We start from the raw sequence: 26,508 nt of genomic DNA, 5'->3' as shown, positions 1-26,508 counted from the left end.
CATTCTTCATTGATCCTTGTTCATTCTTCATTGTTCATTCTTCATTCTTCATTGATCATTGATCCTTGTTCATTCTTCATCGTTAATTCGTCATGGACCATTAATCCTTGTTCATTCTTCATCGTTCATTCTTCATTGATCATTGATCCTTGTTCATTCTTCTTCGTTCATTCGTCATTGACCATTGATCCTTGTTCATTCTTCATCGTTCATTCGTCATTGATCATTGATCCTTGTTCATTCTTCATCGTTCATTCTTCATTGATCATTGATCCTTGTTCATTCTTCATCGTTCATTCTTCATTGATCATTGATCCTTGGTCATTCTTCATCGTTCATTCTTCATTGATCATTGATCCTTGTTCATTCTTCATCGTTCATTCGTCATTGATCATTGATCCTTGTTCATTCTTCATCGTTCATTCTTCATTGATCATTGATCCTTGTTCATTCTTCATCGTTCATTCTTCATTGATCATTGATACTTGTTCATTCTTCATCGTTCATTCTTCATTGAACATTGATTCTTGTTCATTCTTCATCGTTCATTCTTCATTGATCATTGATCCTTGTACATTCTTCATCGTTCATTCGTCATTGACCATTGATCCTTGTTCATTCTTCATCGTTGATTCTTCATTGATCATTGATCCTTGTTCATTGTTCATCGCTCATTCGTCATTGATCATTGATCCTTGTTCATTCTTCATCGTTCATTCGTAATTGATCATTGATCCTTGTTCATTCTTCATCGTTCATTCTTCATTAATCATTGATCCTTGTTCATTCTTCATCGTTCATTCGTCATTGATCATTGATCCTTGTTCATTCTTCATCGTTCATTCGTCATTGATCATTGATCCTTGTTCATTCTTCATCGTTCATTCGTCATTGATCATTGATCCTTGTTCATTCTTCATCGTTCATTCTTCATTGATCAATTATCCTTGTTCATTCTTCATCGTTCATTCTTCATTGATCATTGATCCTTGTTCATTCTTCATCGTTCCTTCGTCATTGATCATTAATCCTTGTTCATTCTTCATCGTTCATTCGTCATTGACCATTAATCCTTGTTCATTCTTCATCGTTCATTCTTCATTGATCCTTGTTCATTCTTCATTGTTCATTCTTCATTCTTCATTGATCATTGATCCTTGTTCATTCTTCATCGTTCATTTGTCATGGACCATTAATCCTTGTTCATTCTTCATCGTTCATTCTTCATTGATCATTGATCCTTGTTCATTCTTCTTCGTTCATTCGTCATTGACCATTGATCCTTGTTCATTCTTCATCGTTCATTCGTCATTGATCATTGATCCTTGTTCATTCTTCATCGTTCATTCTTCATTGATCATTGATCCTTGTTCATTCTTCATCGTTCATTCTTCATTGATCATTGATACTTGTTCATTCTTCATCGTTCATTCTTCATTGAACATTGATTCTTGTTCATTCTTCATCGTTCATTCTTCATTGATCATTGATCCTTGTACATTCTTCATCGTTCATTCGTCATTGACCATTGATCCTTGTTCATTCTTCATCGTTGATTCTTCATTGATCATTGATCCTTGTTCATTGTTCATCGCTCATTCGTCATTGATCATTGATCCTTGTTCATTCTTCATCGTTCATTCGTCATTGATCATTGATCCTTGTTCATTCTTCATCGTTCATTCTTCATTAATCATTGATCCTTGTTCATTCTTCATCGTTCATTCGTCATTGATCATTGATCCTTGTTCATTCTTCATCGTTCATTCGTCATTGATCATTGATCCTTGTTCATTCTTCATCGTTCATTCGTCATTGATCATTGATCCTTGTTCATTCTTCATCGTTCATTCTTCATTGATCAATTATCCTTGTTCATTCTTCATCGTTCATTCTTCATTGATCATTGATCCTTGTTCATTCTTCATCGTTCATTCGTCATTGATCATTAATCCTTGTTCATTCTTCATCGTTCATTCGTCATTGACCATTAATCCTTGTTCATTCTTCATCGTTCATTCTTCATTGATCCTTGTTCATTCTTCATTGTTCATTCTTCATTCTTCATTGATCATTGATCCTTGTTCATTCTTCATCGTTCATTCGTCATGGACCATTAATCCTTGTTCATTCTTCATCGTTCATTCTTCATTGATCATTGATCCTTGTTCATTCTTCTTCGTTCATTCGTCATTGACCATTGATCCTTGTTCATTCTTCATCGTTCATTCGTCATTGATCATTGATCCTTGTTCATTCTTCATCGTTCATTCTTCATTGATCATTGATCCTTGTTCATTCTTCATCGTTCATTCTTCATTGATCATTGATCCTTGGTCATTCTTCATCGTTCATTCTTCATTGATCATTGATCCTTGTTCATTCTTCATCGTTCATTCGTCATTGATCATTGATCCTTGTTCATTCTTCATCGTTCATTCTTCATTGATCATTGATCCTTGTTCATTCTTCATCGTTCATTCTTCATTGATCATTGATCCTTGTTCATTCTTCATCGTTCATTCTTCATTGAACATTGATTCTTGTTCATTCTTCATCGTTCATTCTTCATTGATCATTGATTCTTGTACATTCTTCATCGCTCATTCTTCATTGGTCATTGATCCTTGTTCATTCTTCATCGTTCATTCTTCATTGATCATTGATCCTTGTTCATTCTTCATCGTTCAGTCTTCATTGATCATTGATCCTTATTCATTCTTCATCGTTCATTCGTCATTGATCATTGATCCTTGTTCATTCTTCATCGTTCATTCTTCATTGATCATTGATCCTTGTTCATTCTTCATCGTTCATTCTTCATTGATCATTGATCCTTGTTCATTCTTCATCGTTCATTCTTCATTGATCATTGATCCTTGTTCATTCTTCATCGTTCATTCGTCATTGATCATTAATCCTTGTTCATTCTTCATCGTTCATTCGTCATTGACCATTAATCCTTGTTCATTCTTCATCGTTCATTCGTCATTGACCATTAATCCTTGTTCATTCTTCATCGTTCATTCTTCATTGATCCTTGTTCATTCTTCATTGTTCATTCTTCATTCTTCATTGATCATTGATCCTTGTTCATTCTTCATCGTTCATTCGTCATGGACCATTAATCCTTGTTCATTCTTCATCGTTCATTCTTCATTGATCATTGATCCTTGTTCATTCTTCTTCGTTCATTCGTCATTGACCATTGATCCTTGTTCATTCTTCATCGTTCATTCGTCATTGATCATTGATCCTTGTTCATTCTTCATCGTTCATTCTTCATTGATCATTGATCCTTGTTCATTCTTCATCGTTCATTCTTCATTGATCATTGATCCTTGGTCATTCTTCATCGTTCATTCTTCATTGATCATTGATCCTTGTTCATTCTTCATCGTTCATTCGTCATTGATCATTGATCCTTGTTCATTCTTCATCGTTCATTCTTCATTGATCATTGATCCTTGTTCATTCTTCATCGTTCATTCTTCATTGATCATTGATCCTTGTTCATTCTTCATCGTTCATTCTTCATTGAACATTGATTCTTGTTCATTCTTCATCGTTCATTCTTCATTGATCATTGATTCTTGTACATTCTTCATCGCTCATTCTTCATTGGTCATTGATCCTTGTTCATTCTTCATCATTCATTCTTCATTGATCATTGATCCTTGTTCATTCTTCATCGTTCAGTCTTCATTGATCATTGATCCTTATTCATTCTTCATCGTTCATTCGTCATTGATCATTGATCCTTGTTCATTCTTCATCGTTCATTCTTCATTGATCATTGATCCTTGTTCATTCTTCATCGTTCATTCTTCATTGATCATTGATCCTTGTTCATTCTTCATCGTTCATTCTTCATTGATCATTGATCCTTGTTCATTCTTCATCGTTCATTCGTCATTGATCATTAATCCTTGTTCATTCTTCATCGTTCATTCGTCATTGACCATTAATCCTTGTTCATTCTTCATCGTTCATTCTTCATTGATCATTGATCCTTGTTCATTCTTCATCGTTCATTCTTCATTGATCATTGATCCTTGTTCATTCTTCATCGTTCATTCGTCATTGATCATTGATCCTTGTTCATTCTTCATCGTTCATTCGTCATTGATCATTGATCCTTGTTCATTCTTCATCGTTCATTCTTCATTGATCATTGAACCTTGTTCATTCTTCATTGTTCATTGTTCATTCTTCATTGATCATTGATCCTTGTTCATTCTTCATCGTTCATTCGTCATGGACCATTAATCCTTGTTCATTCTTCATCGTTCATTCTTCATTGATCATTGATCCTTGTTCATTCTTCTTCGTTCATTCGTCATTAACCATTGATCCTTGTTCATTCTTCATCGTTCATTCGTCATTGATCATTGATCCTTGTTCATTCTTCATCGTTCATTCTTCATTGATCATTGATCCTTGTTCATTCTTCATCGTTCATTCTTCATTGATCATTGATCCTTGTTCATTCTTCATCGTTCATTCGTCATTGATCATTGATCCTTGTTCATTCTTCATCGTTCATTCTTCATTGATCATTGATCCTTGTTCATTCTTCATCGTTCATTCTTCATTGATCATTGATCCTTGTTCATTCTTCATCGTTCATTCTTCATTGAACATTGATTCTTGTTCATTCTTCATCGTTCATTCTTCATTAATCATTGATCATTGTACATTCTTCATCGCTCATTCTTCATTGGTCATTGATCCTTGTTCATTCTTCATCGTTCATTCTTCATTGATCATTGATCCTTGTTCATTCTTCATCGTTCATTCTTCATTGATCATTGATCCTTGTTCATTCTTCATCGTTCATTCGTCATTGATCATTGATCCTTGTTCATTCTTCATCGTTCATTCTTCATTGATCATTGATCCTTGTTCATTCTTCATCGTTCATTCTTCATGGATCATTGATCCTTGTTCATTCTTCATCGTTCATTCATCATTGATCATTGATCCTTGTTCATTCTTCATCGTTCATTCATCATTGATCAATTATCCTTGTTCATTCTTCATCGTTCATTCTTCATTGATCATTGATCCTTGTTCATTCTTCATCGTTCATTCGTCATTGATCATTAATCCTTGTTCATTCTTCATCGTTCATTCGTCATTGACCATTAATCCTTGTTCATTCTTCATCGTTCATTCTTCATTGATCATTGATCCTTGTTCATTCTTCATCGTTCATTCTTCATTGATCATTGATCCTTGTTCATTCTTCATCGTTCATTCGTCATTGATCATTGATCCTTGTTCATTCATCATCGTTCATTCGTCATTGATCATTGATCCTTGTTCATTCTTCATCGTTCATTCTTCATTGATCATTGATCCTTGTTCATTCTTCATCGTTCATTCTTCATTGATCATTGATCCTTGTTCATTCTTCATCGTTCATTCTTCATTGAACATTGATTCTTGTTCATTCTTCATCGTTCATTCTTCATTGATCATTGATTCTTGTACATTCTTCATCGCTCATTCTTCATTGATCATTGATCCTTGTTCATTCTTCATCGTTCATTCTTCATTGATCATTAATCCTTGTTCATTCTTCATCGTTCATTCTTCATCGATCATTGATCCTTGTTCATTCTTCATCGTTCATTCGTCATTGATCATTGATCCTTGTTCATTCTTCATCGTTCATTCTTCATTGATCATTGATCCTTGTTCATTCTTCATCGTTCATTCTTCATTGATCATTGATCCTTGTTCATTCTTCATCGTTCATTCTTCATTGATCATTGATCCTTGTTCATTCTTCATCGTTCATTCGTTATTGATCATTGATCCTTGTTCATTCTTCATCGTTCATTCTTCATTGATCATTGATCCTTGTTCATTCTTCATCGTTCATTCTTCATTGATCATTGATCCTTGTTCATTCTTCATCGTTCATTCGTTATTGATCATTGATCCTTGTTCATTCTTCATCGTTCATTCTTCATTGATCATTAATCCTTGTTCATTCTTCATCGTTCATTCTTCATCGATCATTGATCCTTGTTCATTCTTCATCGTTCATTCGTCATTGATCATTGATCCTTGTTCATTCTTCATCGTTCATTCATCATTGATCATTGATCCTTGTTCATTCTTCATCGTTCATTCATCATTGATCAATTATCCTTGTTCATTCTTCATCGTTCATTCTTCATTGATCATTGATCCTTGTTCATTCTTCATCGTTCATTCGTCATTGATCATTAATCCTTGTTCATTCTTCATCGTTCATTCGTCATTGACCATTAATCCTTGTTCATTCTTCATCGTTCATTCTTCATTGATCATTGATCCTTGTTCATTCTTCATCGTTAATTCTTCATTGATCATTGATCCTTGTTCATTCTTCATCGTTCATTCATCATTGATCATTGATCCTTGTTCATTCTTCATCGTTCATTCGTCATTGATCATTGATCCTTGTTCATTCTTCATCGTTCATTCTTCATTGATCATTGATCCTTGTTCATTCTTCATCGTTCATTCTTCATTGATCATTGATCCTTGTTCATTCTTCATCGTTCATTCTTCATTGAACATTGATTCTTGTTCATTCTTCATCGTTCATTCTTCATTGATCATTGATCCTTGTACATTCTTCATCGCTCATTCTTCATTGATCATTGATCCTTGTTCATTCTTCATCGTTCATTCTTCATTGATCATTAATCCTTGTTCATTCTTCATCGTTCATTCTTCATCGATCATTGATCCTTGTTCATTCTTCATCGTTCATTCGTCATTGATCATTGATCCTTGTTCATTCTTCATCGTTCATTCTTCATTGATCATTGATCCTTGTTCATTCTTCATCGTTCATTCTTCATTGATCATTGATCCTTGTTCATTCTTCATCGTTCATTCTTCATTGATCATTGATCCTTGTTCATTCTTCATCGTTCATTCGTTATTGATCATTGATCCTTGTTCATTCTTCATCGTTCATTCTTCATTGATCATTGATCCTTGTTCATTCTTCATCGTTCATTCTTCATTGATCATTGATCCTTGTTCATTCTTCATCGTTCATTCGTTATTGATCATTGATCCTTGTTCATTCTTCATCGTTCATTCTTCATTGATCATTAATCCTTGTTCATTCTTCATCGTTCATTCTTCATCGATCATTGATCCTTGTTCATTCTTCATCGTTCATTCGTCATTGATCATTGATCCTTGTTCATTCTTCATCGTTCATTCGTCATTGACCATTAATCCTTGTTCATTCTTCATCGTTCATTCTTCATTGATCATTGATCCTTGTTCATTCTTCATCGTTCATTCTTCATTGATCATTGATCCTTGTTCATTCTTCATCGTTCATTCTTCATTCTTCATTGATCATTGATCCTTGTTCATTTTTCATCGTTCATTCTTCATTCTTCATTGATCATTGATGCTTGTTCATTCTTCATCGTTCATTCGTCATTGACCATTAATCCTTGTTCATTCTTCATCGTTCATTCTTCATTGATCATTGATCCTTGTTCATTCTTCATTGTTCATTCTTCATTCTTCATTGATCATTGATCCTTGTTCATTCTTCATCGTTCATTCTTCATTGATCATTGATCCTTGTTCATTCTTCATCGTTCATTCTTCATTGATCATTGATCCTTGTTCATTCTTCATCGTTCATTCGTCATTGATCATTGATCCTTGTTCATTCTTCATCGTTCATTCTTCATTGATCATTGATCCTTGTTCATTCTTCATCGTTCATTCTTCATTGATCATTGATCCTTGTTCATTCTTCATCGTTCATTCTTCATTGAACATTGATCCTTGTTCATTCTTCATCGTTCATTCTTCATTGATCATTGATCCTTGTACATTCTTCATCGCTCATTCTTCATTGATCATTGATCCTTGTTCATTCTTCATCGTTCATTCTTCATTGATCATTGATCCTTGTTCATTCTGCATCGTTCATTCTTCATTGATCATTGATCCTTGTTCATTCTTCATCGTTCATTCGTCATTGATCATTAATCCTTGTTCATTCTTCTTCGTTCATTCTTCATTGATCATTGATCCTTGTTCATTCTTCATCGTTCATTCTTCATTGATCATTGATCCTTGTTCATTCTTCATCGTTCATTCTGCATTGATCATTGATCCTTGTTCATTCTTCATCGTTCATTCGTCATTGATCATTGATCCTTGTTCATTCTTCATCGTTCATTCTTCATTGATCAATTATCCTTGTTCATTCTTCATCGTTCATTCTTCATTGATCATTGATCCTTGTTCATTCTTCATCGTTCATTCGTCATTGATCATTAATCCTTGTTCATTCTTCATCGTTCATTCGTCATTGACTATTAATCCTTGTTCATTCTTCATCGTTCATTCGTCATTGATCATTGATCCTTGTTCATTCTTCATCGTTCATTCTTCATTGATCATTGATCCTTGTTCATTCTTCATCATTCATTCTTCATTGATCATTGATCCTTGTTCATTCTTCATCGTTCATTCGTCATTGATCATTAATCCTTGTTCATTCTTCTTCGTTCATTCTTCATTGATCATTGATCCTTGTTCATTCTTCATCGTTCATTCTTCATTGATCATTGATCCTTGTTCATTCTTCATCGTTCATTCTTCATTGAACATTGATTCTTGTTCATTCTTCATCGTTCATTCTTCATTGATCATTGATCCTTGTACATTCTTCATCGCTCATTCTTCATTGATCATTGATCCTTGTTCATTCTTCATCGTTCATTCTTCATTGATCATTAATCCTTGTTCATTCTTCATCGTTCATTCTTCATCGATCATTGATCCTTGTTCATTCTTCATCGTTCATTCGTCATTGATCATTGATCCTTGTTCATTCTTCATCGTTCATTCTTCATTGATCATTGATCCTTGTTCATTCTTCATCGTTCATTCTTCATTGATCATTGATCCTTGTTCATTCTTCATCGTTCATTCTTCATTGATCATTGATCCTTGTTCATTCTTCATCGTTCATTCGTTATTGATCATTGATCCTTGTTCATTCTTCATCGTTCATTCTTCATTGATCATTGATCCTTGTTCATTCTTCATCGTTCATTCTTCATTGATCATTGATCCTTGTTCATTCTTCATCGTTCATTCGTTATTGATCATTGATCCTTGTTCATTCTTCATCGTTCATTCTTCATTGATCATTAATCCTTGTTCATTCTTCATCGTTCATTCTTCATCGATCATTGATCCTTGTTCATTCTTCATCGTTCATTCGTCATTGATCATTGATCCTTGTTCATTCTTCATCGTTCATTCATCATTGATCATTGATCCTTGTTCATTCTTCATCGTTCATTCATCATTGATCAATTATCCTTGTTCATTCTTCATCGTTCATTCTTCATTGATCATTGATCCTTGTTCATTCTTCATCGTTCATTCGTCATTGATCATTAATCCTTGTTCATTCTTCATCGTTCATTCGTCATTGACCATTAATCCTTGTTCATTCTTCATCGTTCATTCTTCATTGATCATTGATCCTTGTTCATTCTTCATCGTTCATTCTTCATTGATCATTGATCCTTGTTCATTCTTCATCGTTCATTCGTCATTGATCATTGATCCTTGTTCATTCTTCATCGTTCATTCGTCATTGATCATTGATCCTTGTTCATTCTTCATCGTTCATTCTTCATTGATCATTGATCCTTGTTCATTCTTCATCGTTCATTCTTCATTGATCATTGATCCTTGTTCATTCTTCATCGTTCATTCTTCATTGAACATTGATTCTTGTTCATTCTTCATCGTTCATTCTTCATTGATCATTGATCCTTGTACATTCTTCATCGCTCATTCTTCATTGATCATTGATCCTTGTTCATTCTTCATCGTTCATTCTTCATTGATCATTAATCCTTGTTCATTCTTCATCGTTCATTCTTCATTGATCATTGATCCTTGTTCATTCTTCATCGTTCATTCTTCATTGATCATTGATCCTTGTTCATTCTTCATCGTTCATTCTTCATTCTTCATTGATCATTGATCCTTGTTCATTTTTCATCGTTCATTCTTCATTCTTCATTGATCATTGATGCTTGTTCATTCTTCATCGTTCATTCGTCATTGACCATTAATCCTTGTTCATTCTTCATCGTTCATTCTTCATTGATCATTGATCCTTGTTCATTCTTCATTGTTCATTCTTCATTCTTCATTGATCATTGATCCTTGTTCATTCTTCATCGTTCATTCTTCATTGATCATTGATCCTTGTTCATTCTTCATCGTTCATTCTTCATTGATCATTGATCCTTGTTCATTCTTCATCGTTCATTCGTCATTGATCATTGATCCTTGTTCATTCTTCATCGTTCATTCTTCATTGATCATTGATCCTTGTTCATTCTTCATCGTTCATTCTTCATTGATCATTGATCCTTGTTCATTCTTCATCGTTCATTCTTCATTGAACATTGATTCTTGTTCATTCTTCATCGTTCATTCTTCATTGATCATTGATCCTTGTACATTCTTCATCGCTCATTCTTCATTGATCATTGATCCTTGTTCATTCTTCATCGTTCATTCTTCATTGATCATTAATCCTTGTTCATTCTTCATCGTTCATTCTTCATCGATCATTGATCCTTGTTCATTCTTCATCGTTCATTCGTCATTGATCATTGATCCTTGTTCATTCTTCATCGTTCATTCTTCATTGATCATTGATCCTTGTTCATTCTTCATCGTTCATTCTTCATTGATCATTGATCCTTGTTCATTCTTCATCGTTCATTCTTCATTGATCATTGATCCTTGTTCATTCTTCATCGTTCATTCGTTATTGATCATTGATCCTTGTTCATTCTTCATCGTTCATTCTTCATTGATCATTGATCCTTGTTCATTCTTCATCGTTCATTCTTCATTGATCATTGATCCTTGTTCATTCTTCATCGTTCATTCGTCATTGATCATTGATCCTTGTTCATTCTTCATCGTTCATTCTTCATTGATAATTGATCCTTGTTCATTCTTCATCGTTCATTCTGCATTGATCATTGATCCTTGTTCATTCTTCATCGTTCATTCGTCATTGATCATTGATCCTTGTTCATTCTTCATCGTTCATTCATCATTGATCATTGATCCTCGTTCATTCTTCATTCTTCATTCTTCATTCTTCAATGATCATTGATCCTTGTTCATTCTTCATCGTTCATTCTTCATTGATCATTGATCCTTGTTCATTCTTCATCGTTCATTCGTCATTGATCATTGATCCTTGTTCATTCTTCATCGTTCATTCTTCATTGATCATTGATCCTTGTTCATTCTTCATTGTTCATTCTTCATTCTTCATTGATCATTGATCCTTGTTCATTCTTCATTGATCATTGATCCTTGTTCATTCTTCATTGTTCATTCGTCATTGATCATTGATCCTTGTTCATTCTTCATCGTTCATTCGTCATTGATCATTGATCCTTGTTCATTCTTCATCGTTCATTCATCATTGATCATTGATCCTTGTTCATTCTTCATTCTTCATTCTTCATTCTTCATTGATCATTGATCCTTGTTCATTCTTCATCGTTCATTCTTCATTGACATTGATCCTTGTTCATTCTTCATCGTTCATTCGTCATTGATCATTGATCCTTGTTCATTCTTCATCGTTCATTCTTCATTGATCAATTATCCTTGTTCATTCTTCATCGTTCATTCTTCATTGATCATTGATCCTTGTTCATTCTTCATCGTTCATTCGTCATTGATCATTAATCCTTGTTCATTCTTCATCGTTCATTCGTCATTGACTATTAATCCTTGTTCATTCTTCATAGTTCATTCTTCATTGATCATTGATCCTTGTTCATTCTTCATCTTTCATTCGTCATTGACCATTGATCCTTGTTCATTCTTCATCGTTTCTTCTTCATTGATCATTGATCGTTGTTCATTCTTCATCGTTCATTCTTCATTGATCATTGATCCTTGTTCATTCTTCATCGTTCATTCTTCATTGATCATTGATCCTTGTTCATTCTTCATCGTTCATTCGTCATTGATCATTGATCCTTGTTCATTCTTCATCGTTCATTCGTCATTGATCATTGATCCTTGTTCATTCTTCATCGTTCATTCTTCAATGATCATTGATCCTTGTTCAATCTTCATTGTTCATTCTTCATTCTTCATTGATCATTGATCCTTGTTCATTCTTCATCGTTCATTCGTCATTGACCATTAATCCTTGTTCATTCTTCATCGTTCATTCTTCATTGATCATTGATCCTTGTTCATTCTTCTTCGTTCATTCGTCATTGACCATTGATCCTTGTTCATTCTTCATCGTTCATTCGTCATTGATCATTGATCCTTGTTCATTCTTCATCGTTCATTCTTCATTGATCATTGATCCTTGTTCATTCTTCATCGTTCATTCGTCATTGATCATTGATCCTTGTTCATTCTTCATCGTTCATTCTTCATTGATCATTGATCCTTGTTCATTGTTCATCGTTCATTCGTCATTGATCATTGATCCTTGTTCATTCTTCATCGTTCATTCTTCAATGATCATTGATCCTTGTTCATTCTTCATTCTTCATTCTTCATTGATCATTGATCCTTGTTCATTCTTCATCGTTCATTCTTCATTGAACATTGATCCTTGTTCATTCTTCCTCGTTCATTCTTCATTGATCATTGATCCATGTTCATTCTTCATCGTTCATTCTTCATTGATCATTGATCCTTGTTCATTCTTCATCGTTCATTCTTCATTGATCATTGATCCTTGTTCATTCTTCATCGTTCATTCGTCATTGACCATTGATCCTTGTTCATTCTTCATCGTTCATTCTTCATTGATCATTGATCCTTGTTCATTCTTCATCGTTCATTCTTCATTGATCATTGATCCTTGTTCATTCTTCATCGTTCATTCTTCATTGATCATTGATCCTTGTTCATTCTTCATCGTTCATTCGTCATTGATCATTAATCCTTGTTCATTCTTCTTCGTTCATTCTTCATTGATCATTGATCCTTGTTCATTCTTCATCGTTCATTCTTCATTGATCATTGAACCTTGTTCATTCTTCATCGTTCATTCTGCATTGATCATTGATCCTTGTTCATTCTTCATCGTTCATTCGTCATTGATCATTGATCCTTGTTCATTCTTCATCGTTCATTCTGCATTGATCATTGATCCTTGTTCATTCTTCATCGTTCATTCGTCATTGATCATTGATCCTTGTTCATTCTTCATCGTTCATTCTTCATTGATCAATTATCCTTGTTCATTCTTCATCGTTCATTCTTCATTGATCATTGATCCTTGTTCATTCTTCATCGTTCATTCGTCATTGATCATTAATCCTTGTTCATTCTTCATCGTTCATTCGTCATTGACTATTAATCCTTGTTCATTCTTCATCGTTCATTCTTCATTGATCATTGATCCTTGTTCATTCTTCATCTTTCATTCTTCATTGATCATTGATCCTTGTTCATTCTTCATCGTTCATTCGTCATTGATCATTGATCCTTGTTCATTCTTCATCGTTCATTCGTCATTGATCATTGATCCTTGTTCATTCTTCATCGTTCATTCATCATTGATCATTGATCCTCGTTCATTCTTCATTCTTCATTCTTCATTCTTCAATGATCATTGATCCTTGTTCATTCTTCATCGTTCATTCTTCATTGATCATTGATCCTTGTTCATTCTTCATCGTTCATTCGTCATTGATCATTGATCCTTGTTCATTCTTCATCGTTCATTCTTCATTGATCAATTATCCTTGTTCATTCTTCATCGTTCATTCTTCATTGATCATTGATCCTTGTTCATTCTTCATCGTTCATTCGTCATTGATCATTAATCCTTGTTCATTCTTCATCGTTCATTCGTCATTGACTATTAATCCTTGTTCATTCTTCATCGTTCATTCTTCATTGATCATTGATCCTTGTTCATTCTTCATCTTTCATTCTTCATTGATCATTGATCCTTGTTCATTCTTCATCGTTCATTCGTCATTGATCATTGATCCTTGTTCATTCTTCATCGTTCATTCGTCATTGATCATTAATCCTTGTTCATTCTTCATCGTTCATTCTTCATTGATCATTGATCCTTGTTCATTCTTCATCGTTCATTCTTCATTGATCATTGATCCTTGTTCATTCTTCATCGTTCATTCGTCATTGACCATTGATCCTTGTTCATTCTTCATCGTTCATTCTTCATTGATCATTGATCCTTGTTCATTCTTCATCGTTCATTCTTCATTGATCATTGATCCTTGTTCATTCTTCATCGTTCATTCTTCATTGATCATTGATCCTTGTTCATTCTTCATCGTTCATTCGTCATTGATCATTAATCCTTGTTCATTCTTCTTCGTTCATTCTTCATTGATCATTGATCCTTGTTCATTCTTCATCGTTCATTCTTCATTGATCATTGAACCTTGTTCATTCTTCATCGTTCATTCTGCATTGATCATTGATCCTTGTTCATTCTTCATCGTTCATTCGTCATTGATCATTGATCCTTGTTCATTCTTCATCGTTCATTCTGCATTGATCATTGATCCTTGTTCATTCTTCATCGTTCATTCGTCATTGATCATTGATCCTTGTTCATTCTTCATCGTTCATTCTTCATTGATCAATTATCCTTGTTCATTCTTCATCGTTCATTCTTCATTGATCATTGATCCTTGTTCATTCTTCATCGTTCATTCGTCATTGATCATTAATCCTTGTTCATTCTTCATCGTTCATTCGTCATTGACTATTAATCCTTGTTCATTCTTCATCGTTCATTCTTCATTGATCATTGATCCTTGTTCATTCTTCATCTTTCATTCTTCATTGATCATTGATCCTTGTTCATTCTTCATCGTTCATTCGTCATTGATCATTGATCCTTGTTCATTCTTCATCGTTCATTCGTCATTGATCATTGATCCTTGTTCATTCTTCATCGTTCATTCATCATTGATCATTGATCCTCGTTCATTCTTCATTCTTCATTCTTCATTCTTCAATGATCATTGATCCTTGTTCATTCTTCATCGTTCATTCTTCATTGATCATTGATCCTTGTTCATTCTTCATCGTTCATTCGTCATTGATCATTGATCCTTGTTCATTCTTCATCGTTCATTCTTCATTGATCAATTATCCTTGTTCATTCTTCATCGTTCATTCTTCATTGATCATTGATCCTTGTTCATTCTTCATCGTTCATTCGTCATTGATCATTAATCCTTGTTCATTCTTCATCGTTCATTCGTCATTGACTATTAATCCTTGTTCATTCTTCATCGTTCATTCTTCATTGATCATTGATCCTTGTTCATTCTTCATCTTTCATTCTTCATTGATCATTGATCCTTGTTCATTCTTCATCGTTCATTCGTCATTGATCATTGATCCTTGTTCATTCTTCATCGTTCATTCGTCATTGATCATTGATCCTTGTTCATTCTTCATCGTTCATTGATCATTGATCATTGATCCTTGTTCATTCTTCATTGTTCATTCTTCATTCTTCATTGATCATTGATCCTTGTTCATTCTTCATCGTTCATTCGTCATTGACCATTAATCCTTGTTCATTCTTCATCGTTCATTCTTCATTGATCATTGATCCTTGTTCATTCTTCATCGTTCATTCTTCATTGATCATTGATCCTTGTTCATTCTTCATCGTTGATTCTTCATTGATCATTGATCCTTGTTCATTCTTCATCGTTGATTCGTCATTGACCATGGATCCTTGTTCATTCTTCATCGTTCATTCTTCATTGATCATTGATCCTTGTTTATTCTTCATCGTTCATTCGTCATTGATCATTGATCCTTGTTCATTCTTCATCGTTCATTCGTCATTGATCATTGATCCTTGTTCATTCTTCATCGTTCATTCTTCATTGATCATTGATCCTTGTTCATTTTTCATCGTTCATTCTTCATTCTTCATTGATCATTGATGCTTGTTCATTCTTCATCGTTCATTCGTCATTGACCATTAATCCTTGTTCATTCTTCATCGTTCATTCTTCGTTGATCATTGATCCTTGTTCATTCTTCATTGTTCATTCTTCATTCTTCATTGATCATTGATCCTTGTTCATTCTTCATCGTTCATTCTTCATTGGTCATTGATCCTTGTTCATTCTTCATCGTTCATTCTTCATTGATCATTGATCCTTGTTCATTCTTCATCGTTCATTCGTCATTGATCATTGATCCTTGTTCATTCTTCATCGTTCATTCTTCATTGATCATTGATCCTTGTTCATTCTTCATCGTTCATTCTTCATTGATCATTGATCCTTGTTCATTCTTCATCGTTCATTCTTCATTGAACATTGATCCTTGTTCATTCTTCATCGTTCATTCTTCATTGATCATTGATCCTTGTACATTCTTCATCGCTCATTCTTCATTGATCATTGATCCTTGTTCATTCTTCATCGTTCATTCTTCATTGATCATTGATCCTTGTTCATTCTTCATCGTTCATTCTTCATTGATCATTGATCCTTGTTCATTCTTCATCGTTCATTCGTCATTGATCATTAATCCTTGTGCATTCTTCTTCGTTCATCCTTCATTGATCATTGATCCTTGTTCATTCTTCATCGTTCATTCTTCATTGATCATTGATCCTTGTTCATTCTTCATCGTTCATTCTTCATTGATCAATTATCCTTGTTCATTCTTCATCGTTCATTCTTCATTGATCATTGATCCTTGTTCATTCTTCATCGTTCATTCGTCATTGATCATTAATCCTTGTTCATTCTTCATCGTTCATTCGTCATTGACTATTAATCCTTGTTCATTCTTCATCGTTCATTCTTCATTGATCATTGATCCTTGTTCATTCTTCATCTTTCATTCTTCATTGATCATTGATCCTTGTTCATTCTTCATCGTTCATTCGTCATTGATCATTGATCCTTGTTCATTCTTCATCGTTCATTCGTCATTGATCATTGATCCTTGTTCATTCTTCATCGTTCATTCTTCATTGATCATTGATCCTTGTTCATTCTTCATCGTTCATTCTTCATTGATCATTGATCCTTGTTCATTCTTCATCTTTCATTCTTCATTGATCATTGATCCTTGTTCATTCTTCATCGTTCATTCGTCATTGATCATTGATCCTTGTTCATTCTTCATCGTTCATTCGTCATTGATCATTGATCCTTGTTCATTCTTCATCGTTCATTCTTCATTCTTCATTCTTCATTCTTCAATGATCATTGATCCTTGTTCATTCTTCATCGTTCATTCTTCATTGATCATTGATCCTTGTTCATTCTTCATCGTTCATTCGTCATTGATCATTGATCCTTGTTCATTCTTCATCGTTCATTCTTCATTGATCAATTATCCTTGTTCATTCTTCATCGTTCATTCTTCATTGATCATTGATCCTTGTTCATTCTTCATCGTTCATTCGTCATTGATCATTAATCCTTGTTCATTCTTCATCGTTCATTCGTCATTGACTATTAATCCTTGTTCATTCTTCATCGTTCATTCTTCATTGATCATTGATCCTTGTTCATTCTTCATCTTTCATTCTTTATTGATCATTGATCCTTGTTCATTCTTCATCGTTCATTCGTCATTGATCATTGATCCTTGTTCATTCTTCATCGTTCATTCGTCATTGACCATTAATCCTTGTTCATTCTTCATCGTTCATTCTTCATTGATCATTGATCCTTGTTCATTCTTCATCGTTCATTCTTCATTGATCATTGATCCTTGTTCATTCTTCATCGTTGATTCTTCATTGATCATTGATCCTTGTTCATTCTTCATCGTTGATTCGTCATTGACCATGGATCCTTGTTCATTCTTCATCGTTCATTCTTCATTGATCATTGATCCTTGTTTATTCTTCATCGTTCATTCGTCATTGATCATTGATCCTTGTTCATTCTTCATCGTTCATTCGTCATTGATCATTGATCCTTGTTCATTCTTCATCGTTCATTCTTCATTGATCATTGATCCTTGTTCATTCTTCATCGTTCATTCGTCATTGATCATTGATCCTTGTTCATTCTTCATCGTTCATTCTTCATTGATCATTGATCCTTGTTCATTCTTCATCGTTCATTCTTCATTGATCATTGATCCTTGTTCATTCTTCATCGTTCATTCTTCATTGAACATTGATCCTTGTTCATTCTTCATCGTTCATTCTTCATTGATCATTGATCCTTGTACATTCTTCATCGCTCATTCTTCATTGATCATTGATCCTTGTTCATTCTTCATCGTTCATTCTTCATTGATCATTGATCCTTGTTCATTCTTCATCGTTCATTCTTCATTGATCATTGATCCTTGTTCATTCTTCATCGTTCATTCGTCATTGATCATTAATCCTTGTGCATTCTTCTTCGTTCATCCTTCATTGATCATTGATCCTTGTTCATTCTTCATCGTTCATTCTTCATTGATCATTGATCCTTGTTCATTCTTCATCGTTCATTCTTCATTGATCAATTATCCTTGTTCATTCTTCATCGTTCATTCTTCATTGATCATTGATCCTTGTTCATTCTTCATCGTTCATTCGTCATTGATCATTAATCCTTGTTCATTCTTCATCGTTCATTCGTCATTGACTATTAATCCTTGTTCATTCTTCATCGTTCATTCTTCATTGATCATTGATCCTTGTTCATTCTTCATCTTTCATTCTTCATTGATCATTGATCCTTGTTCATTCTTCATCGTTCATTCGTCATTGATCATTGATCCTTGTTCATTCTTCATCGTTCATTCGTCATTGATCATTGATCCTTGTTCATTCTTCATCGTTCATTCTTCATTGATCATTGATCCTTGTTCATTCTTCATCGTTCATTCTTCATTGATCATTGATCCTTGTTCATTCTTCATCTTTCATTCTTCATTGATCATTGATCCTTGTTCATTCTTCATCGTTCATTCGTCATTGATCATTGATCCTTGTTCATTCTTCATCGTTCATTCGTCATTGATCATTGATCCTTGTTCATTCTTCATCGTTCATTCTTCATTCTTCATTCTTCATTCTTCAATGATCATTGATCCTTGTTCATTCTTCATCGTTCATTCTTCATTGATCATTGATCCTTGTTCATTCTTCATCGTTCATTCGTCATTGATCATTGATCCTTGTTCATTCTTCATCGTTCATTCTTCATTGATCAATTATCCTTGTTCATTCTTCATCGTTCATTCTTCATTGATCATTGATCCTTGTTCATTCTTCATCGTTCATTCGTCATTGATCATTAATCCTTGTTCATTCTTCATCGTTCATTCGTCATTGACTATTAATCCTTGTTCATTCTTCATCGTTCATTCTTCATTGATCATTGATCCTTGTTCATTCTTCATCTTTCATTCTTCATTGATCATTGATCCTTGTTCATTCTTCATCGTTCATTCGTCATTGATCATTGATCCTTGTTCATTCTTCATCGTTCATTCGTCATTGACCATTAATCCTTGTTCATTCTTCATCGTTCATTCTTCATTGATCATTGATCCTTGTTCATTCTTCATCGTTCATTCTTCATTGATCATTGATCCTTGTTCATTCTTCATCGTTGATTCTTCATTGATCATTGATCCTTGTTCATTCTTCATCGTTGATTCGTCATTGACCATGGATCCTTGTTCATTCTTCATCGTTCATTCTTCATTGATCATTGATCCTTGTTTATTCTTCATCGTTCATTCGTCATTGATCATTGATCCTTGTTCATTCTTCATCGTTCATTCGTCATTGATCATTGATCCTTGTTCATTCTTCATCGTTCATTCTTCATTGATCATTGATCCTTGTTCATTCTTCATCGTTCATTCGTCATTGATCATTGATCCTTGTTCATTCTTCATCGTTCATTCTTCATTGATCATTGATCCTTGTTCATTCTTCATCGTTCATTCTTCATTGATCATTGATCCTTGTTCATTCTTCATCGTTCATTCTTCATTGAACATTGATCCTTGTTCATTCTTCATCGTTCATTCTTCATTGATCATTGATCCTTGTACATTCTTCATCGCTCATTCTTCATTGATCATTGATCCTTGTTCATTCTTCATCGTTCATTCTTCATTGATCATTGATCCTTGTTCATTCTTCATCGTTCATTCTTCATTGATCATTGATCCTTGTTCATTCTTCATCGTTCATTCGTCATTGATCATTAATCCTTGTGCATTCTTCTTCGTTCATCCTTCATTGATCATTGATCCTTGTTCATTCTTCATCGTTCATTCTTCATTGATCATTGATCCTTGTTCATTCTTCATCGTTCATTCTTCATTGATCAATTATCCTTGTTCATTCTTCATCGTTCATTCTTCATTGATCATTGATCCTTGTTCATTCTTCATCGTTCATTCGTCATTGATCATTAATCCTTGTTCATTCTTCATCGTTCATTCGTCATTGACTATTAATCCTTGTTCATTCTTCATCGTTCATTCTTCATTGATCATTGATCCTTGTTCATTCTTCATCTTTCATTCTTCATTGATCATTGATCCTTGTTCATTCTTCATCGTTCATTCGTCATTGATCATTGATCCTTGTTCATTCTTCATCGTTCATTCGTCATTGATCATTGATCCTTGTTCATTCTTCATCGTTCATTCTTCATTGATCATTGATCCTTGTTCATTCTTCATCGTTCATTCTTCATTGATCATTGATCCTTGTTCATTCTTCATCTTTCATTCTTCATTGATCATTGATCCTTGTTCATTCTTCATCGTTCATTCGTCATTGATCATTGATCCTTGTTCATTCTTCATCGTTCATTCGTCATTGATCATTGATCCTTGTTCATTCTTCATCGTTCATTCTTCATTCTTCATTCTTCATTCTTCAATGATCATTGATCCTTGTTCATTCTTCATCGTTCATTCTTCATTGATCATTGATCCTTGTTCATTCTTCATCGTTCATTCGTCATTGATCATTGATCCTTGTTCATTCTTCATCGTTCATTCTTCATTGATCAATTATCCTTGTTCATTCTTCATCGTTCATTCTTCATTGATCATTGATCCTTGTTCATTCTTCATCGTTCATTCGTCATTGATCATTAATCCTTGTTCATTCTTCATCGTTCATTCGTCATTGACTATTAATCCTTGTTCATTCTTCATCGTTCATTCTTCATTGATCATTGATCCTTGTTCATTCTTCATCTTTCATTCTTCATTGATCATTGATCCTTGTTCATTCTTCATCGTTCATTCGTCATTGATCATTGATCCTTGTTCATTCTTCATCGTTCATTCGTCATTGACCATTAATCCTTGTTCATTCTTCATCGTTCATTCTTCATTGATCATTGATCCTTGTTCATTCTTCATCGTTCATTCTTCATTGATCATTGATCCTTGTTCATTCTTCATCGTTGATTCTTCATTGATCATTGATCCTTGTTCATTCTTCATCGTTGATTCGTCATTGACCATGGATCCTTGTTCATTCTTCATCGTTCATTCTTCATTGATCATTGATCCTTGTTTATTCTTCATCGTTCATTCGTCATTGATCATTGATCCTTGTTCATTCTTCATCGTTCATTCGTCATTGATCATTGATCCTTGTTCATTCTTCATCGTTCATTCTTCATTGATCATTGATCCTTGTTCATTTTTCATCGTTCATTCTTCATTCTTCATTGATCATTGATGCTTGTTCATTCTTCATCGTTCATTCGTCATTGACCATTAATCCTTGTTCATTCTTCATCATTCATTCTTCATTGATCATTGATCCTTGTTCATTCTTCATTGTTCATTCTTCATTCTTCATTGATCATTGATCCTTGTTCATTCTTCATCGTTCATTCTTCATTGATCATTGATCCTTGTTCATTCTTCATCGTTCATTCTTCATTGATCATTGATCCTTGTTCATTCTTCATCGTTCATTCGTCATTGATCATTGATCCTTGTTCATTCTTCATCGTTCATTCGTCATTGATCATTGATCCTTGTTCATTCTTCATCGTTCATTCTTCATTGATCATTGATCCTTGTTCATTCTTCATCGTTCATTCTTCATTGAACATTGATCCTTGTTCATTCTTCATCGTTCATTCTTCATTGATCATTGATCCTTGTACATTCTTCATCGCTCATTCTTCATTGATCATTGATCCTTGTTCATTCTTCATCGTTCATTCTTCATTGATCATTGATCCTTGTTCATTCTTCATCGTTCATTCTTCATTGATCATTGATCCTTGTTCATTCTTCATCGTTCATTCGTCATTGATCATTAATCCTTGTGCATTCTTCTTCGTTCATTCTTCATTGATCATTGATCCTTGTTCATTCTTCATCGTTCATTCTTCATTGATCATTGATCCTTGTTCATTCTTCATCGTTCATTCTTCATTGATCAATTATCCTTGTTCATTCTTCATCGTTCATTCTTCATTGATCATTGATCCTTGTTCATTCTTCATCGTTCATTCGTCATTGATCATTAATCCTTGTTCATTCTTCATCGTTCATTCGTCATTTACTATTAATCCTTGTTCATTCTTCATCGTTCATTCTTCATTGATCATTGATCCTTGTTCATTCTTCATCTTTCATTCTTCATTGATCATTGATCCTTGTTCATTCTTCATCGTTCATTCGTCATTGATCATTGATCCTTGTTCATTCTTCATCGTTCATTCGTCATTGATCATTGATCCTTGTTCATTCTTCATCGTTCATTCTTCATTGATCATTGATCCTTGTTCATTCTTCATCGTTCATTCTTCATTGATCATTGATCCTTGTTCATTCTTCATCTTTCATTCTTCATTGATCATTGATCCTTGTTCATTCTTCATCGTTCATTCGTCATTGATCATTGATCCTTGTTCATTCTTCATCGTTCAGTCTTCATTGATCATTGATCCTTGTTCATTCTTCATCGTTCATTCGTCATTGATCATTGATCCTTGTTCATTCTTCATCGTTCATTCTTCATTGATCATTGATCCTTGTTCATTCTTCATCGTTCATTCTTCATTGATCATTGATCCTTGTTCATTCTTCATCGTTCATTCTTCATTGATCATTGATCCTTGTTCATTCTTCATCGTTCATTCGTCATTGATCATTGATCCTTGTTCATTGTTCATCGCTCATTCTTCATTGATCATTCATCCTTGTTCGTTCTTCATCGTTCATTCTTCATTGATCATTGATCCTTGTTCATTCTTCATCGTTCATTCTTCATTAATCATTGATCCTTGTTCATTCTTCATCGTTCATTCGTCATTGATCATTGATCCTTGTTCATTCTTCATCGTTCATTCGTCATTGATCATTGATCCTTGTTCATTCTTCATCGTTCATTCGTCATTCATCATTGATCCTTGTTCATTCTTCATCGTTCATTCTTCATTGATCAATTATCCTTGTTCATTCTTCATCGTTCATTCTTCATTGATCATTGATCCTTGTTCATTCTTCATCGTTCATTCGTCATTGATCATTAATCCTTGTTCATTCTTCATCGTTCATTCGTCATTGACCATTAATCCTTGTTCATTCTTCTTCGTTCATTCTTCATTGATCCTTGTTCATTCTTCATTGTTCATTCTTCATTCTTCATTGATCATTGATCCTTGTTCATTCTTCATCGTTAATTCGTCATGGACCATTAATCCTTGTTCATTCTTCATCGTTCATTCTTCATTGATCATTGATCCTTGTTCATTCTTCTTCGTTCATTCGTCATTGACCATTGATCCTTGTTCATTCTTCATCGTTCATTCGTCATTGATCATTGATCCTTGTTCATTCTTCATCGTTCATTCTTCATTGATCATTGTCCTTGTTCATTCTTCATCGTTCATTCTTCATTGATGATTGATCCTTGGTCATTCTTCATCGTTCATTCTTCATTGATCATTGATCCTTGTTCATTCTTCATCGTTCATTCGTCATTGATCATTGATCCTTGTTCATTCTTCATCGTTCATTCTTCATTGATCATTGATCCTTGTTCATTCTTCATCGTTCATTCTTCATTGATCATTGATCCTTGTTCATTCTTCATCGTTCATTCTTCATTGAACATTGATTCTTGTTCATTCTTCATCGTTCATTCTTCATTGATCATTGATCCTTGTACATTCTTCATCGTTCATTCGTCATTGACCATTGATCCTTGTTCATTCTTCATCGTTGATTCTTCATTGATCATTGATCCTTGTTCATTGTTCATCGCTCATTCGTCATTGATCATTGATCCTTGTTCATTCTTCATCGTTCATTCGTCATTGATCATTGATCCTTGTTCATTCTTCATCGTTCATTCTTCATTAATCATTGATCCTTGTTCATTCTTCATCGTTCATTCGTCATTGATCATTGATCCTTGTTCATTCTTCATCGTTCATTCGTCATTGATCATTGATCCTTGTTCATTCTTCATCGTTTATTCGTCATTGATCATTGATCCTTGTTCATTCTTCATCGTTCATTCTTCATTGATCAATTATCCTTGTTCATTCTTCATCGTTCATTCGTCATTGACCATTAATCCTTGTTCATTCTTCATCGTTCATTCTTCATTGATCCTTGTTCATTCTTCATTGTTCATTCTTCATTCTTCATTGATCATTGATCCTTGTTCATTCTTCATCGTTAATTCGTCATGGACCATTAATCCTTGTTCATTCTTCATCGTTCATTCTTCATTGATCATTGATCCTTGTTCATTCTTCTTCGTTCATTCGTCATTGACCATTGATCCTTGTTCATTCTTCATCGTTCATTCGTCATTGATCATTGATCCTTGTTCATTCTTCATCGTTCATTCTTCATTGATCATTGTCCTTGTTCATTCTTCATCGTTCATTCTTCATTGATCATTGATCCTTGGTCATTCTTCATCGTTCATTCTTCATTGATCATTGATCCTTGTTCATTCTTCATCGTTCATTCGTCATTGATCATTGATCCTTGTTCATTCTTCATCGTTCATTCTTCATTGATCATTGATCCTTGTTCATTCTTCATCATTCATTCTTCATTGATCATTGATCCTTGTTCATTCTTCATCGTTCATTCTTCATTGAACATTGATTCTTGTTCATTCTTCATCGTTCATTCTTCATTGATCATTGATCCTTGTACATTCTTCATCGTTCATTCGTCATTGACCATTGATCCTTGTTCATTCTTCATCGTTGATTCTTCATTGATCATTGATCCTTGTTCATTGTTCATCGCTCATTCGTCATTGATCATTGATCCTTGTTCATTCTTCATCGTTCATTCGTCATTGATCATTGATCCTTGTTCATTCTTCATCGTTCATTCTTCATTAATCATTGATCCTTGTTCATTCTTCATCGTTCATTCGTCATTGATCATTGATCCTTGTTCATTCTTCATCGTTCATTCGTCATTGATCATTGATCCTTGTTCATTCTTCATCGTTTATTCGTCATTGATCATTGATCCTTGTTCATTCTTCATCGTTCATTCTTCATTGATCAATTATCCTTGTTCATTCTTCATCGTTCATTCGTCATTTACCATTAATCCTTGTTCATTCTTCATCGTTCATTCTTCATTGATCCTTGTTCATTCTTCATTGTTCATTCTTCATTCTTCATTGATCATTGATCCTTGTTCATTCTTCATCGTTAATTCGTCATGGACCATTAATCCTTGTTCATTCTTCATCGTTCATTCTTCATTGATCATTGATCCTTGTTCATTCTTCTTCGTTCATTCGTCATTGACCATTGATCCTTGTTCATTCTTCATCGTTCATTCGTCATTGATCATTGATCCTTGTTCATTCTTCATCGTTCATTCTTCATTGATCATTGATCCTTGTTCATTCTTCATCGTTCATTCTTCATTGATCATTGATCCTTGGTCATTCTTCATCGTTCATTCTTCATTGATCATTGATCCTTGTTCATTCTTCATCGTTCATTCGTCATTGATCATTGATCCTTGTTCATTCTTCATCGTTCATTCTTCATTGATCATTGATCCTTGTTCATTCTTCATCGTTCATTCTTCATTGATCATTGATACTTGTTCATTCTTCATCGTTCATTCTTCATTGAACATTGATTCTTGTTCATTCTTCATCGTTCATTCTTCATTGATCATTGATCCTTGTACATTCTTCATCGTTCATTCGTCATTGACCATTGATCCTTGTTCATTCTTCATCGTTGATTCTTCATTGATCATTGATCCTTGTTCATTGTTCATCGCTCATTCGTCATTGATCATTGATCCTTGTTCATTCTTCATCGTTCATTCGTCATTGATCATTGATCCTTGTTCATTCTTCATCGTTCATTCTTCATTAATCATTGATCCTTGTTCATTCTTCATCGTTCATTCGTCATTGATCATTGATCCTTGTTCATTCTTCATCGTTCA

Source organism: Amaranthus tricolor, chromosome 3 (genome assembly GCF_026212465.1).
Source record: "Amaranthus tricolor cultivar Red isolate AtriRed21 chromosome 3, ASM2621246v1, whole genome shotgun sequence".
NCBI lineage: Eukaryota > Viridiplantae > Streptophyta > Magnoliopsida > Caryophyllales > Amaranthaceae > Amaranthus > Amaranthus tricolor.
The sequence above is the reverse complement of the archived record's forward strand: the minus strand, read 5'-3'. Positions refer to the sequence as shown.